Source organism: Doryrhamphus excisus, linkage group LG16 (assembly GCF_037039965.1).
Source record: "Doryrhamphus excisus strain RoL-2023G ecotype Guam linkage group LG16, RoL_Dexc_Guam_v1.1, whole genome shotgun sequence".
In the NCBI taxonomy this organism is placed as follows: domain Eukaryota; kingdom Metazoa; phylum Chordata; class Actinopteri; order Syngnathiformes; family Syngnathidae; genus Doryrhamphus; species Doryrhamphus excisus.
Window position 1 is genome coordinate 4,035,819 of NC_136372.1, and position 17,276 is coordinate 4,053,094.

Genomic DNA, 17,276 nt, shown 5'->3' on the forward strand with positions numbered 1-17,276 from the left:
GCTATGAAGATTATTCATCCTATTTGAGTTTATTCAACACCGGGGCAACCTTTACCCATTCACTTCATTGACATTTGTTTTTTTTTATTCTACTCTTATTTATGCAACATTCACTGGCCTCGTTAGCAAATCTTCTGGGTTCACATGAGTTTGGTTTTATTGCTGTGTAAATATAAACTGTGTGCTTTAAGCCACGCATGAATAAATGATGGAAGTTATGAAAGATTGAAGGCAATCTTCACCTTTTTTTTTTAAATTGACTTAGCAAATGAGTGTTCAGAATGGCGGGTGCACGGGTCGGTTGCGACTCAAAATATATGTACTAAATCCCTTCTGTTTACGCAAATGATGTGAGATTTGTGTAAATTATGAATATGAATGTGTTCTATTTACTGACACACAGCAGCATATCATGCAGTGTCTTTGCTACAGATGCTTATTTCCATGAGTCACATCGAAATATGCATTGTCCTGACTTCAAACCATCACAGGGTTGCTATTTTTCACCACATTTTTGCATATTTTGGGTTTAAAATGATGACAAATCATGTCAGCTAGGTAGTATTTATTAGTTCTTTGTTAGTTTATTGATTTTAATTTTAATTTTAATTTTAATTTTAATTTTAATTTTAATTTTAATTTTAATTTTAATTTTAATTTTAATTTTAATTTTAATTTTAATTTTAATTTTAATTTTAATTTTAATTTTATATAATCCATATTTATATTTATATTTATATAGTATTTATTAGTTACTTAGCCTTCTTTCTTCTTCCCGGCTAAAAACATGACATCAACCAGATCTGTATTTGTTTTTTAATTTCAATTTCAATTTCAATTTCAATTTCAATTTCAATTTCAATTTCAATTTTAATTTTAATTTTTTATATAATCCATATTTATATTTATATTTATATTTATATTTATATTTATATTTATATTTATATTTATATTTATATTTATATTTATATTTATATTTATATTTATATAGTATTTATTAGTTACTTAGCCTTCTTTCTTCTTCCCGGCTAAAAACATGACATCAACCAGATCTGTATTTGTTTGGTTTTTGGTTTTTTTTTCCTCCTTGGATATTTTTATGTACATTTTTGCACACTTGGATAAAAAAAAATATATACACACTGACCACATTTTTAATGTCCGAAAGACTTTTGGAAATTCTGTATTTCAAATTAATGTCACATGGAATTATGCTAATAATTCCTAATGTTATTAGGCTAATAATAAAGTATTGCTATCTTTCAGCACATTTTTCCATATTTTGGCAAAAAAAAAACATTATTTATTTTTTTAAAAATGACATTGACCACATTTATTTGTCATAATGATTTTTTTTTTCAAATTCTACAGTCTGAATTAGTCTTCTTTCTTCTTCTTGAAGAACACCGAGCATCATATCATGCAATGTCTTTACTACATGAGCTTATTTCCATGACAACGACATAAAAATATGCCTATCCCGACATAATGCCAGCACAGTGTTGCTATTTTTCAGCACATTTTTTGCAAAAAAACTTATTTAATTAAAAAAAAAAAAAAACATTCCGTCAACCACATCTGTATTTGTCCAAAATATTTTAGGAAATCAAATCCTGATTAAAATTCCTGATTAATATCAAGCAGCATATCATGTTTTTTTTTTGTCCTATAAAAGTATGCCTATGCTGACTTAAAGTTGCAGTACGAGTAATATAAGTCTCAACACGGACAAAGACAAAAAACACTAGTATATGTACGTATAATAGAGCCATACAACCACTTTTTAAAAAAATATGTATTATTACTTTTTAAACAATAATATTGAGAACGATTGTGGCCGTTGGACAAATGTAGAGGAGGACTCCTTGCTGTGGTTTCCTATCCATAATGAAATCAATGGCGTCCATTGTTGGTCTTACTTGTGTGTGATGCTTTAAAACTTGACCATAATTCAGTTTAAGACAAGTTTGTATCCGCTAAGTTTGCACTGTAATAACTTTTAATGAGTTCAGCCAGTACTGCGAGTGCAAGTGCCGAGCGACCCACTGGCCAATGAACATTGAGAGAGAGTAACCTTACAATATGGTAAAGTCAACACCAGCCTCCCTTGGGAGTTTTTCCCAGAGGATTTACAAGATAAAATTACATAACTCTTCAGTTTGTATTTTCCGGCGTCACGTGATTACAGGAGGAGGTAAAGAAAGCTTACAGTACCTGCAGCTCGAAGGGGGGGGGGGGGTGGGTACATGCCTCGGGCTTGTCTCGGAGTTGGGCTGTAGGAGGAGCTCCAGGGAACCGGGTGAGTACACACTAAAAAAAAAAAAAAAGCCAAAGAAGAGAAGTCAGGATGTGAAATTTCTAAATAATAAAAAAAAAAACAGACAAGATAACATATGCATTAACACGTGGCTGTAGGCAACCTCCTATGTAGTTTTTGTATGAATTACAGAAGGTGGAAGTACAGTAATCCCTTGCCACTTTGCGCTTCTAATTCCGCATCTTCACTCTTATGACGCTGTTTAAAACATGTAATAAATAAATATATAATAAAAATAAAATAATAAAATAACAAAATAATAAATTTTATTTATATTATATTTTATATATTTATATTTATATTTATATTTATATTTATATTTATATTTATATTTATATTTATATTTATATTTATATTTATATTTATATTTATATTTATATTTATATTTATATTAAATTAGATAGTATTTAGATTTTTTTTTATATTTATTAGTTATTTAGCCTTCTTTCTTCTTCCTGGCTAAAAACATGACATCAATCAGATCTGTATTGTTTGTTTTTTTTCCCTTCTTGGCTATTTTTATGCACATTTTTGCACATTTGGATAAAAAAAAAATATTTTTATTGTCCGAAAGACTTTTGGGAATTCTGTATTTCAACATGACAAAATTTTATTTCCATGACAGTCACATGGAATTATGCTAAGTATTGCTATCTTTCAGCACATTTTTCCCGTATATTGGCAAAAAAATAAACATTATTTTTATTAAAAAAATGACATTGATCATATTTATTTTTGCTAAAGATTTTTTTTTCTAATTCTACAGTCGGAATTAGTCGTTTTTCTTCTTCTTGACTACCACCAAGCATCATATCATGCAATGTCTTTACTACATAAGTACCTGCAGCTCAAGGGGGGCGGGGGGGGGGTACATGCCTCGGGCTTGTCTCGGAGTTGGGCTGTAGGAGGAGCTCCAGGGAGCCGGGCGAGTACACACTAAAAAAAAAAAAAAAAAGCCAAAAAAGAGAAGTCCGGATGTGAAATTTCCAAATTAAAAAAAAACCAGACAAGATAAATCAATGCATGATGAGGCTGCGGGTTGCTCATAAATAGATCAAGTCCTCTTGGAGTCTCTTTGTAGAAAAAAAAAGAAGCGTCATGGGAGCTTATTTGGGACTCTGTCTGTCCCCACAAGTAAGTGTTATGTTGGACCTCGACACCCTTTGTTGGGTTTGCTTTTAATCCTGCACTCTTTTAGCCCCTGTACCATTGTGAGTGCAACTCCGAGGTTGCTTGGTGCCTTTCAAAAGCGTGTACCAGTGGATTCGAAAAAAAAAAAAAAGCTCTGTCATTGTGACGGCCATCTTGAACAAACCTCTGCAAATACATTTTGTAATTATTGACTGCTTTGGTCTGCAAAAATGCCAGGCATTAACCATTAGCCAGCAGAAAAAAATACAATAACAAAGAAATAACAATAAAAAAAAACATATGCATTAACACGTGGCTGTAGGCAACCTCCTATGTAGTTTTTGTATGAATTACAGAAGGTGGAAGTACAGTAATCCCTCGCCACTTTGCGCTTCAAATTCTGCATATTCACTCTTATGATGCTGTTTAAAACATGTAATAAATAAATATATGATAAAAATAAAATAATAAAATAATAAAATAATAAAATAATAAAATAAATAAAATAAATAAAATAAATAAAATAAATAAAATAAATAAAATAAATAAAATAAATAAAATAAATAAAATAAAAAATAAAGAATACAATAATAATAATCACAATAATAATAATAACATATAATGAATAAATCATTGCTGTTTCATGGTTAAATAATATTATCAATTAAAAAATATGCAATTTAAGCAAATGTTACATAAAAAGTCCGGAAAAAGTCCGGAAAAAACGGTATTTATCACCTTATCACCTTCCAAATTATTAGAGCCCTCCAGACATGAAATAACACCCCTATAGTCACGTTTATGCTAGAACTGGTTTATTATAGACACACTACGGTCCTATTTTGACCAACGTCTTCATAAGGTCAGTTGATTGAAATAAAAAAAAGTTCGGAAAAAACGGTATTTATCACCTTCCAAATTATTAGAGCCCTCGAGACATGAAATAACACCCCTATAGTCACATTTATGCTAGAACTGGTTTTATTATAGACACAGTACGTTCCTATTTTGACCGTCTTCATAAGGTCAGTTGATTGAAATAAAAAAAAAGTCCGGAAAAAAACGATATTTATCACCTTCCAAATTATTAGAGCCCTCCAGACATGAAATAACACCCCTATAGTCACGTTTATGCTAGAACTGGTTTATTATAGACACACTACGGTCCTATTTTGACCAACGTCTTCATAAGGTCAGTTGATTGAAATAAAAAAAAGTCCGGAAAAAACGGTATTTATCACCTTCCAAATTATTAGAGCCCTCCAGACATGAAATAACACCCCTATAGTCACGTTTATGCTAGAACTGGTTTATTATAGACACACTAAGTTCCTATTTTGACCAACGTCTTCATACGGTCAGTTGATTGAAATAAAAAAAAGTCAGGAAAAAACGGTATTTATCACCTTCCAAATTATTAGAGCCCTCCAGACATGAAATAACACCCCTATAGTCACGTTTATGCTAGTTTAGACACACTACGTTTGTATTTTGACCCAACATTGTCGTCATATCTTTACTTTTGTTCCGGAATCATATTGCTTTTATGTCTTCATAAGTTGATTGAAATAAAAAGAAGATGCATTCAAGTAGCGTAAAACAAAGTGTCTGGTTGGTTTAGGTACAGCAGTAAGTAGATATCTTTGTGTATTCAAGCAAGCAGGACAGATGATATTGAATAGAAAATAAGCCCTAAAGTCTTCTGCCCACACGTTGTTTTTTTACCATCAAAACACACAAAGCAGTAAGCACACAGGAAGCCATTATGGTCAATAATGTGTATATAATGACTCACAACCTGTCTCTCCATTGTGTAAGCATCTACTTCTCAGCTTCTCCCACTTACAATTAGCACAATACTTAAGGCCAACAAAGAACGTATATCCTTGGTGTCGGAGACCGGTAGAGCTGAACCAGAAACCATGGCAACACGGCGCTTGCCTCTCTAATCCCACGGCCCCGCCAGCCGAGTGTACAAATACCTGTGAAAGGGCATGTCTATTCAACGTCTACATAATAGAAGAAAAACCTTCACCGTGTGCAAGTTGTGAAAATTCCGTTTTTTTTTTCTTGTTTTGAAAAATGATTGTGTTCTATACAGATGGAAAAGCAATTATTTTCAGAAATTGCCAGTGTATGCTTACATATATAGTCGCTAGATGTTAATGTGGCACAGCACATCGGATAATAGAAAAAAGAAGGATCATTAAGAATTGACGGAGGGAAAATGGAATGCACGACATCAGCAGAGGCGTAGCAGTAATGTAAATATAATATTATAAATAATAATAATATATGAATAAATAATAATATACATATTATAAATAACAATTTATAATAAAAATAAATAATATATAATAATACATTTATAATATAATATACAATATAATATAATGATAATATAATAATAATAAAGCAAATAAAATAATAAAAATTATAATATAATATAATACAGGAAAAACACACAAAAATTAATAAAACAAAAAATATGCGTCTAAAAATCAACAAAATAGAACATCTATCTATTTTAGAACATCTAAATGTAAATATAATATATTATATTAAAAAAATAATATAAATATTATAAGTAACAATTTCTAAATAATATGTAATAATAAATTTATAATATAATATATAATATAATAATAATAATAAATATAATATAATAATAAAGCAAATAAAAATAATAAAAATATATAATACAAGAAAAACACACAAAAATTAATCAAACAAAAAATATGGATCTAAAAGTCAACAAAATAGTACCAAAAGGATCGAACCAGCAACCACTGGATTGGGAAAACACCACTCTACGACCTGAGTCACAGACTGTAACAGACATGTAATCACAATGTGAAACCAATTTACACCAATAGGGGGCGACATTGAAATTGTCAATTGTTCATTTTCAATGGGGAAAAATGTCACAGAAAATATTGAAAGTGGGAATTTTTTGGACAACTTTTAAATAGATAGCCTACATGTCCTGGATGAGGGGGACATTTTTATGTTGTGGGAATATTTAGTAGACAAAAAATACATGTAAAAATTGAGAATGATGATTGAAATTCATAAATATGATGGACTATTACACAAGGGGCTTCACAGCTAGGAGACCCGAGTTCAATCCCACCCTTGGCCATCTCTGTGCGGAGTTTGCATGTTCTCCCCGTACTCCGGTTTCCTCCCACATTCCAAAAAACATGCTAGGTTAATTAGCGACTCCAAATTGTCCATAGGTATGAATGTGAGTGTGAATGGTTGTTTGTCTATATGTGCCCTGTGATTGGCTGGCCACCAGTCCAGGGTGTACCCCGCTTCTCGCCCCGAAGACAGCTGGGATAGGCTCCAGCACCCCCTGTGACCCTCGTGAGGATAAGCGGCATAGAAAATGAATGAATGAATATTACACACGGACTGAGGATGGAACCAGCAACTAGCAGGTTTACTGTAATGTGAACTGTAAAATTACTTTCCACCAGTAGGGGGCATAAATAAACTTCCTATTTTTCCCCACTCAGCCATACCTCCCAGATACTGCACAAATATGCCCCCTAGTGGGTAAAATCAGTATAGGAATAGCATCGATGCAATGCATCAAAAACACATGGATATGTGGTCACCATTTCTTACAGGAAATTGAAAATTTGTTTGCACAAAAAACATTGATGATTACATCGATAAGTATGTTATTTAGCATTAAAGTGGATTATCTTAAAAATAGAAGAATGCTTGCTGTTTGTTCAAAGTGCACAAGTCAAAAGTGGCACAGCATAATAGGAAGGGCTCTCAGCAATTAAGTGGTGCAAAATAGTCAGAACCCCGTAGGAATGAATATTCTAAAGCAAGCGGTAATTGTCTCCGGCCACCTCCAGTCACAGTGTCAAGGGAAAAAAAAAATCATAATAATTGAGCTACTGTGATTTTATAATAGTTCATGCACGTTTGTATGCAGCTTTTTGTGTATGCCTGACAAGCGCTCCCATTAAACTAGAGATCTGTTCAATGAAATGTTTCAATGCCGCCGTGCGCTGAATGGGCCCACCTTTAACCTTGAAGCGCCACAATGGCAGGCTCCAAATTCATCAAACTGGCAGCGGAGCAAAGGGGGGGTCTCCAACCTTTTCTCTTCTGAGAGCGACTCATTTTGGTCACATTTATTGCCGTAGCTTATTCCACCCCAAACACAAAACAAATGAGCATGTTCTGCCAGAACATGAACAAAATGTTGGGATCCATGACTCTCATTTTGGATGAAAATATCCACACAAAAAAATCAACTTCTATACTTATTAACTAATTAACCAATCAGTCAAATAAATGCAACATTTGTTGAGAATGCATCTGTGCTTAAGACGCATCCCTGAGGAACACCACCACCGTATTGTAAACATCCATCTGATGCATATGCCTGATTTTGTCGTTAAGATCGAGTATTAGTCACCATACTGATTAATTAATCAGTCAAGTAAATGCAACATTTGTTGAGAATGCATCTGTGCTTAAGACCCATCCCTGAGGAACACCACACCACCACCGTATTGTAAACATCCATCTGATGCATATGCCTGATTTTGTCATTAAGATCGACTATTAGTCACCATACTGATTAATTAATTTACCAATCAGTCAAATAAATGCAACATTTGTTGAGAATGCATCTGTGCTTAAGACGCATCCCTGAGGCACACCACACCACCACCGTATTGTAAACATCCATCTGATGCATATGCCTGATTTTGTCATTAAGATCGACTATTAGTCACCATAGTGATTAATTAATTAACCAGTCAAATAAATGCAACATTTGTTGAGAATGCAACTGTGCTTAAGACGCATACCTGAGGAACACCACCAGCGTATTGTAAACATCCATCTAATGCATATGCCTGATTTTGTCATTACAATCGAGTATTAGTCACCATACTGATTAATTAATCAGTCAAGTAAATGCAACATTTGTTGAGAATGCATCTGTGCTTAAGACGCATCCCTGAGGCACACCACACCACCAACGTATTGTAAACATCCATCTGATGCATATGCCTGATTTTGTCATTAAGATCGAGTATTAGTCACCATACTGATTAATTAATCAGTCAAGTAAATGCGACATTTGTTGACAATGCATCTGTGCTTAAGACGCATCCCTGAGGAACACCACCAGCGTATTGTAAACATCCATCTGATGCATATGCCTGATTATTAAGATCGAGTATTAGTCACCATACTGATTAATTAATCAGTCAAGTAAATGCGACATTTGTTGACAATGCATCTGTGCTAAAGACGCATCCCTGAGGAACACCGCCACCATAAAATTACATTACAAAAAACGGGCCAAGATCGAAGTCGATTCTGTCAATCTGGAAATTAATCAGGATTCAATCAGGATTCTCATTATAATTTAAACAATTTAAAATCCAACAACTTCACCCATTGTGCAGGAGGACTGTTCAGTTCAATCTCTGTATGGAGTGGTTGAACAAAGAGCAGCCAGATTTCTTTGGAGCATAATTGTTGTTAGGCATATTTTGATTAGTTGTGCTCATCCCCAGCCATCGGGAATTGCGGTGACACGAAGAGAAATGAGGGTGTGACTATGAAAGAGGACCATCATTTAACAGAGCCTCAGGCACAAGACGCCTCTTCTGCAACTCTGACGCCGTTGCCGTTTCATTATGATGAGGCTATTGGCTAAACATACCCGAGCATGTCAAATATCCTGGAAAAGCCACGCTAAATAAATCATTTTCTTCATTTCATCAGCGGGTTGAATGTGTTTCCCGTGGAAAACACAACAGCATGGGTTTCATCCTTTGGGAGACTTGCTTGGATTTACAAACTTTCCTTGAAGGGATCTTTAGGTATCGTACAAAACATGCACAGGTCCCTATGGGATATCCCGCCTATTCACCAAAACCATAAAGATGGAAAATTGGAAGCGGGATATTACTAAGAGTGGCTGTTATTTTACTTTAAAAATAATATGGAGTGCATGATAAATTGAAAAGGTATGCTGGGTGAGCTTGCAGTAGCTAAAAAGTGGTCGAGTGGTTAGCGCATACACCTCACAGCTCGGAGACCCCAGTTCAATCCCACCCTCGGCCATCTCTTTGTGGAGTTTTCATGTTCCAAAAACATGCTAGGCTAATTGCCGACTCTAAATTGTCCATAGGTATGAATGTGAGTGTGAATGGTTGTTTGTCTATATGTGCCCTGTGATTGGCTGGCCACCAGTCCAGGGTGTACCCCGCCTCTCGCCCCAAGACAGCCGGGATAGGCTCCAGCACCCCCCGCAACCCTTGTGTGGATAAGCGGTAGAAAATGAATGAATATTTAAGCATTATTAGAGCCCTCTATACATGAAATAACACCCCTATATTGACTTTTAAACTCTTATTACCGAAATTTGTAAATAAGAGGAAATAAAACCTTTTAGGGGCTGCATGGTGTACGAGTGGTTAGTACACACGCTTCACAAATAGGACACCCAAGTTCAATTCCGCCCTAGGGCATCTCTGTGTGGAGTTTGCATGTTCTCCCCATGCATGGGTGGGTTTTCTCCGGGTACTCCGGTTTCCTCCCACATTCCAAAAACATGCTAGGTTAATTAGCGACTCCAAATTGTCCATAGGTATGAATGTGAGTGTGAATGGTTGTTTGTCTATATGTGCCCTGTGATTGGCTGGCGACCCCGCCTCTTGCCCAAAGATGGCTGGGATAGGCTCCAACACCGTCGGGCAAAAAAAAAAGTTGGGGTTTTGGACACCTCTGGGATGAATAGCTAGCACACATGGTGGCCAATAGCGTACACGAGTGCTACCAACATGGAGGGGAGCTGCGGTTAAATATTAATTCTAACATGTACTGTGATACAGTGAAGCAGAAACAGCACTGCATGGCAGTTTTCCAACATAAGGACCCCAAACACACGTCCAAATGACACGTGCCGTGCTGAGCCAGCTGAAGGTGTTGGCGTGGATTCAGTAGAGTACAGGCCAAACGTTTGGACACACACAACCGATGATCCCAGCTCCATGAATAAGGTGAGAAATTCCCAGAAGTGAAAACCATTGTGTTGACTCATTTTCAGTGCATAGCCAAGCTACTACTGACTACTCTAAAAAGATATCCAGGTTTACGTTGTTACGAGATGGACTTCCTTTGTGGAGATGCCATATTTAACTAGTCTTCCATCATAATCCACTTTAGTGTCTGCTGTATGGGAGTGCTCCCATGTCCCTTTGGGCCTAGCCTGACCACGCTAAACATCTGCTAGCACACTGGGAGTGTCACCTGTCACATCTGCTACTCGACCTCTTTACGGGTGACCCTCAAGCTTCATGGGTCGACACCTCTGTCTGCTTCCATTTCCCACACTTCCCCACACAGGCTGCACCTGAACATGCTGCAAGCTTCACCTCCGTTTCTCATTCAGTGGCCAGCCAATCACAGGGCACATATAGACAAACAACCATTCACACTCACATTCATACCTATGGACAATTTGGAGTCGCTAATTAACCTAGCATGTTTTTGGAATGTGGGAGGAAACCGGAGTACCCGGAGAAATCCCACGTATGCACGGGGAGAACATGCAAACTACACACAGAGATGACCGAGGGTGGAATCAAACTTGGGTCTCCTAGCTGTGTGGCCTGTGCGCTAACCACTCATAGACCATGCAGCCTAATGATGAAATTGTTCATTCATTCATTTTCTACCGCTTATCGTCACAAGGGTCGCGGGGAGTGCTGGAGCCTATCCCAACTGTCTTCGGACAAAAGGCGGGATACACCCTGGACTGGTGGCCAGCCAATCACAGGGCACATATAGACAAACAACCATTCACACTCACATTCATACCTATGGACAATTTGGAGTCGCTAATTAACCTAGCATGTTTTTGGAACGTGGGAGGAAACCGGAGTACCCGGAGAAATCCCACATATGCACGGGGAGAACATGCAAACTACACACAGAGATGACCGAAGGTGGAATCGAACTTGGGTTTCCTGGCTGTGTGGCCTGCGCGCCAACCACTCGTGCAGCCTAATGATGAAATTGTTCATTCATTCATTCATTTTCTACCGCTTATTGTCACCAAGGGTCGCGCAGGGGTGCTGGAGCCTATCCCAACTGTCTTCGGACAAAAGGCGGGATACACCCTGGACTGGTGGCCAGCCAATCACAGGGCACATATAGACAAACAACCATTCACACTCACATTCATAGCCTAGCATGTTTTTGGAATGTGGGAGGAAACCGGAGTACCCGGAGAAAACCCACGTATACACGGGGAGAACATGCAAACTCCACACAGAGATGGTCGAGGGTGGAATCGAACTTGGGTCTCCTAGCTGTGTGGCCTGAGCGCTAACCACTTGTCCACCGTGCAGCCAAAAATAAACATTATTTATTTTTAAAAACATGACATATTTATTTGTCCACCAAGCAGCCTAATGATAAAATTTGTATTAATTTTTTTTTAATCCAATATTAAAAAACTATATAAGAAAAAGTGTCCCATGCATCTTATGATTTTTCAGTATGCTGAAAGTTTGGACACCACTGATTTAGTCAATAATGGCTGTGTTGACTCATTTTCAGCACATAATCAATTTACATAAAAAGTATATCCAAGTTAGTTTTGCCCCTTGAGAAGATATATGTAGTACTTTGTTAGTTACTTCAAAACCACAGCTGGGAAAACATGACCGGACAGCAAAAAGTAGTGGAGAACCAACGTTTTACCTCGACTGACCTCAACAAAAGTCACTATGTTCGACCTCTCTACCACACATGTGGCGTTTCCCCTTGGCCGACGTCGCTGACCTTGCATCTCCACCAGGACCGCCGGGGGAGAGCAAGAATCCGGTCCAAGGTCAAAGTCGAGAACCGCTGACAACCTTTGCCCATCACGTCAAGTGTCACGCTGAGCTTACAATGACACTTTCCTGTCAAGTACAGCACTTTACGGCGGCGGCGGCGGCGGCGGCCCACACGCTATAATTAGCTTGTCAGCGTGTGTGAAACTGTCTCTGTTTAAAAAGAGACGTGAATTAGAAGTAAATCCGGCGAATTAAGCAGTGCAAACGGGACCTTTTGGCAAGTCTTGATGTTCCTGACAGTTCAAATTCTTTCCACGCCCCCCCCCCAATCCCCACCCCCCTACCCTACCGTGTCAAATGTCACGCAATTAGTCAAGATCTCGTCTCATTCGTCGGCGCCTGCGTGGAACTCCTGGCGTCTTTTCTTTATCGTCTCCTGTCTTTCTTCTTATTGTCTCGTTTTTATTGTTTTCAGTTATTAGCCATTCGCTTGTTGTTTAACCGTCCGTGTTTGTTTTTATTACGCTGGCATTTAAAATCGCCTTTACGGCTGCCCCGAGCCGTGGGATATTTATCGTTACTTATCTTATCCTGAGTGTTATTGTAATTTGGTTAAGCGCTTAACGTGATTTGCCACATAGATGTGAGATTTTGGAGCCAAATTAAAATGCATAATATACGCACATATATTTACAGTGTGTACTTGTTTTGTTTCTGTATTGTGCTTTCATTACGATGATGTCCCCTGTGTGGCAGAGCTGGGGTGTGAGCAGCAATTAAAAAAAAAGATTACATATTCAGGGATCCAGACTAACTTTTTTTTAGTGGGAGCACAGTGGCCCCTACTTTTTGAAGCGTAAGCAGAAATTCCGTGGACCAAACACGAGGCAGATGACTGGCAACCGAGGAAAGAGTGGAGCTAGGCAAAATGTGGAAACAAAGATGACAAAGGTGCAGCTGTCACACAAAATGTGGTTTCTTCGTAATATTTACACACTAAACCACTGTGTCGGCACCAGTTGGTGCCAGTTGGTGCCAAAGATTATGTGATTGGCGCATAGTGGCTCAGTGGCTCGAGCCACGACGCGCCAATCACATAATCTTTGGCACAAACTGGCACCGGCCCATTTGACTCTTAGCATGATGCTATGGTGATGCTAGTGGACTCTTAGCATGATGATAGGAGTCCACTAGCATCATGCTAGCCATTTGACTCTTAGCATGATGCTATGGTGATGCTAGTGGACTCTTAGCATGATGCTATGGTGATGCTAGTGGACTCCTATCATCATGCTAAGAGTCCACTAGCATCACCATCATCATCATGATGCTAGTGGACTCCTATCATCATGCTAAGAGTGATGCTAGTGGACTCTTAGCATGATGATAGGAGTCCACTAGCATCACCATAGCATCATGCTAAGAGTCCACTAGCATCACCATAGCATCATGCTAAGAGTCAAATGGCTAGCATGATGCTAGTGGACTCCTATCATCATGCTAAGAGTCCACTAGCATCACCATCATCATCATGATGCTAGTGGACTCCTATCATCATGCTAAGAGTGATGCTAGTGGACTCTTAGCATGATGATAGGAGTCAAATGGCTAGCATGATGCTAGTGGACTCCCATCATCATGCTAAGAGTCCACTAGCATCACTCTTAGCATGATGATAGGAGTCCACTAGCATCACCATAGCATCATGCTAAGAGTCAAATGGGCTGGTGCCAGTTTGTGCCAAAGATTATGTGATTGGCGCGTTGTGGCTCGAGCCACTGAGCCACTATGCGCCAATCACATAATCTTTGGCACCAACTGGCACCAACTGGTGCCGACACAGTGGTTTCACTGGGCCGGTTTGGTGCCAGTTGGTGCCAGTTGGTGCCAGTTGGTGCCAAAGATTAATGTTCACTCGGCATGTTGCCATGTTGCCATTATTCGACGCCACAGCGAGCCACTACGCGCCAATCACATAATCTTTGGCATGAACTGCCGCCGGCCCAGTAGACTCTTAGCATGATGTTATGGCGATGCTAGTGGACCCTTAGCATGATAGCTAGAAGTTCACTAGCATCGCCATTACGGGCCACTCCTAGCATCATGCAAAGATTCCACTGGGTCGGCGCCAGTTGGTGCCAGTTGGTGCCAATGCAGTTTGCTGTGGCGCCTAGTGTCGCCAATAAGGTGCCGAGTGGCATTCAGTGGCACTAACTGCCTCTCAACTGGCTTGTGGTGGCCAGTAACGGTGGCAAAAATTGAGGAGTTGTTGCCATGTTGCCGTTATTCGGCGCCAAAGCGAGCCACTACGCGCCAATCACATAATCTTTGGCCCAGTAGACTCTTAGCATTATGCTATGGCGATGCTAGTGGACTCCTCGCATTATGCTAAGAGTCGACTGGGTCGGCGCCAGTTGGTGCCGGTTCACACCAATGCAGGCGCCTTGTGTCGCCAATAAGGTGCCTCATGGTGTGCAGTGGCTCAAACTGCCTCCCAACTGGCTCCTGGTGGCCCGTAACGGCGGCAAATATGGAGTTTGGCGGCAAGAAAATTTCAAAATGTTTAAAATCTTTGTCGTGCCACTTGCATCAAGCAATCGCCGGGAAGTGTCCACCAATTGGAACCAAATGTCACAAATAATCCATCTATTGGAATCCACTGGAATGAAATGGCTCGAGCCAAGTAGTGCCAATGAACATACACCTTCCCATGCAACCTGGACATCATCATCAGTGATGTTACTTGATGTCATTGAATGTTTCACGCATCACGCACTCTCTCCCAGTCGACCCCAGCTAGGGTCTGTGTCCAGGTCCCTCTACCCCACCCACGGATCTTCACAGCCACCGTGGGGCAATTTCTGCTGCCTCAGTGGCTTCCGTGATAGCCCTTTGCCTCCTGACTCCAGTGATTCCTAGCACGTTGTATGCCCTGCAGAGGAACCGACCTGGGAACTCTCTGCAGCAGACATTGATAGGCTCCATCTTACTCGCCACCCATTGCCCCCATTTCACACAAACACACTCGACACTCTTCCACTAGCTCGGCATACTTTGCCCTAAGGGGCTCGAACTGCTGCGCTACAAAACATACAACTAAAAAAAGGACGAAACTAAAACTATACTATTTTAATAACAGGATTTCTTTGATAGATTGTTATTATTTTATAGAAAGCAAGTTACCACAGACATTTTGCACAGAAACCATCTCAGGAAAGCTTTGTAGAGGTGTTCACTTCACAGATATGCGGTATGCTGATGTCAACGCAGTGGATCAAGTGGCCTCTGGTGGCGGTGGGGTTCATCCACCACCATCACCTCGTGGATCAAACCACAATCCAAACTTTGGATTGGCCTTTTATTGTGGCCAGGTATACCTAATTGTGGTGTCTCGTCAATATTTTGAATTGTGAATGTTCACACAGAATTAGACAGAGTTTGTTAATTTATTCATTTTCTACCGCTTTTCCTCACGAGGGTCGCAGGGGGTGCTGGAGCCTATCCCAGCTGTCTTCGGGCGAGAGGCGGGGTACACCCTGGACTGGTCGCCAGCCAATCACAGGGCACATATAGACAAACAACCATTCACACTCACATTCATACCTATGGACAATTTGGAGTCGCTAATTAACCTAGCATGCAAGTTGTTTGAATAATTTTACTTTATTTTAGTTTTATTGTGTGCAAGACTCATTGTTGTAATTTGTATAGAAAATATAATTCATACTAGAATTTGTTAATATTTGAGATAAATCAATTCATTCATTCATTTTCTACGGCTTTTCCTCACGAGGGTCGCAGGGGGTGCTGGAGCCTATCCCAGCTGTCTTCGGGCGAGAGGCGGGGTACACCCTGGACTGGTCGCCAGCCAATCACAGGGCACATATAGACAAACAACCATTCACACTCACATTCATACCTATGGACAATTTGGAGTCGCTAATTAACCTAGCATGCAAGTTGTTTGAATAATTTTACTTTATTTTAGTTTTATTGTGTGCAAGACTCATTGTTGTAATTTGTATAGAAAATATAATTCATACTAGAATTTGTTAATATTTGAGATAAATCAATTCATTCATTCATTTTCTACGGCTTTTCCTCACGAGGGTCGCGGGGGGAGCTGGAGCCTATCCCAGCTGTCTTCGGGCGAGAGGCGGGGTACACCCTGGACCGGTGGCCAGCCAATCACAGGACACATATAGACAAACAACCATTCACACTCACATTCATACCTATGGACAATTTGGAGTCGCTAATTAACCTAGCATGCATGTTGTTTGAATAATTTTACTTTATTTTAGTTTTATTGTGTGCAAGACTCATTGTTGTACTTTGTATAGAAAATATAATTCATACTAGAATTTGTTAATATTTGAGATAAATCAATATTTGAGATAAATTGTGCATCGTATATTAAAAAGTATATTTTTGTCTTGTCGTGACTTTGTTTTATTTGGATATATGCACTAATAAACTATGCTTACCTTACCTTCTCACGACAAGCACAACAAGTTGAAGCACCATCACGCTCGCAGATGCGGACTTTGCACTTCTGTTCATTAGATTGGAAAGATTAAAAAAAAAAACAAAAAAAAACCACTCACACTAACAAACGAGTATACATCAACTTGACACAAACAGACGTTTTTTCTGTTGGCTACAATTAATCACTTGCAGACACAATCTACTCCTAACGAGCGATTCTCGTTGTACACACAGCTGATCATAAATTGCCTTTTTCCACTCCTGAACTCATTTTCAAGCCCCAGCAACGGATGGCAGCTCATGAAAGAATAAATTATGAGTGAGTAGGGTTTTTAATTAGTTGAAAACAGACGCATTTTGTGTTTTTACGACAAAACATACAAATTGATGCCAAATATTACAATTGTTTTAATATAATTGTATACAAAAATCCATATATATATATATTTTTTTAAAGTGATACATGGTGGGATTTGTTTTTCCGTCTAAGGAACCACAGCTGCTGG

The 17,276-nt window shown here is 38.8% G+C and overlaps 1 long non-coding RNA gene across 1 annotated transcript in view; it reads right to left on the reverse strand.

Moving 5' to 3' along the window:
• Positions 1–2,234: 2,234 nt before the first annotated feature.
• The window catches only part of LOC131102756 (uncharacterized), a 59,313-nt gene continuing 44,271 nt past the window's right edge, over positions 2,235–17,276 (reverse strand). Inside the window, exon 4 of the long non-coding RNA XR_013630040.1 lies at positions 2,235–2,310. This is a non-coding gene — a long non-coding RNA (uncharacterized LOC131102756). The remainder of the gene's footprint in view (positions 2,311–17,276) is intronic.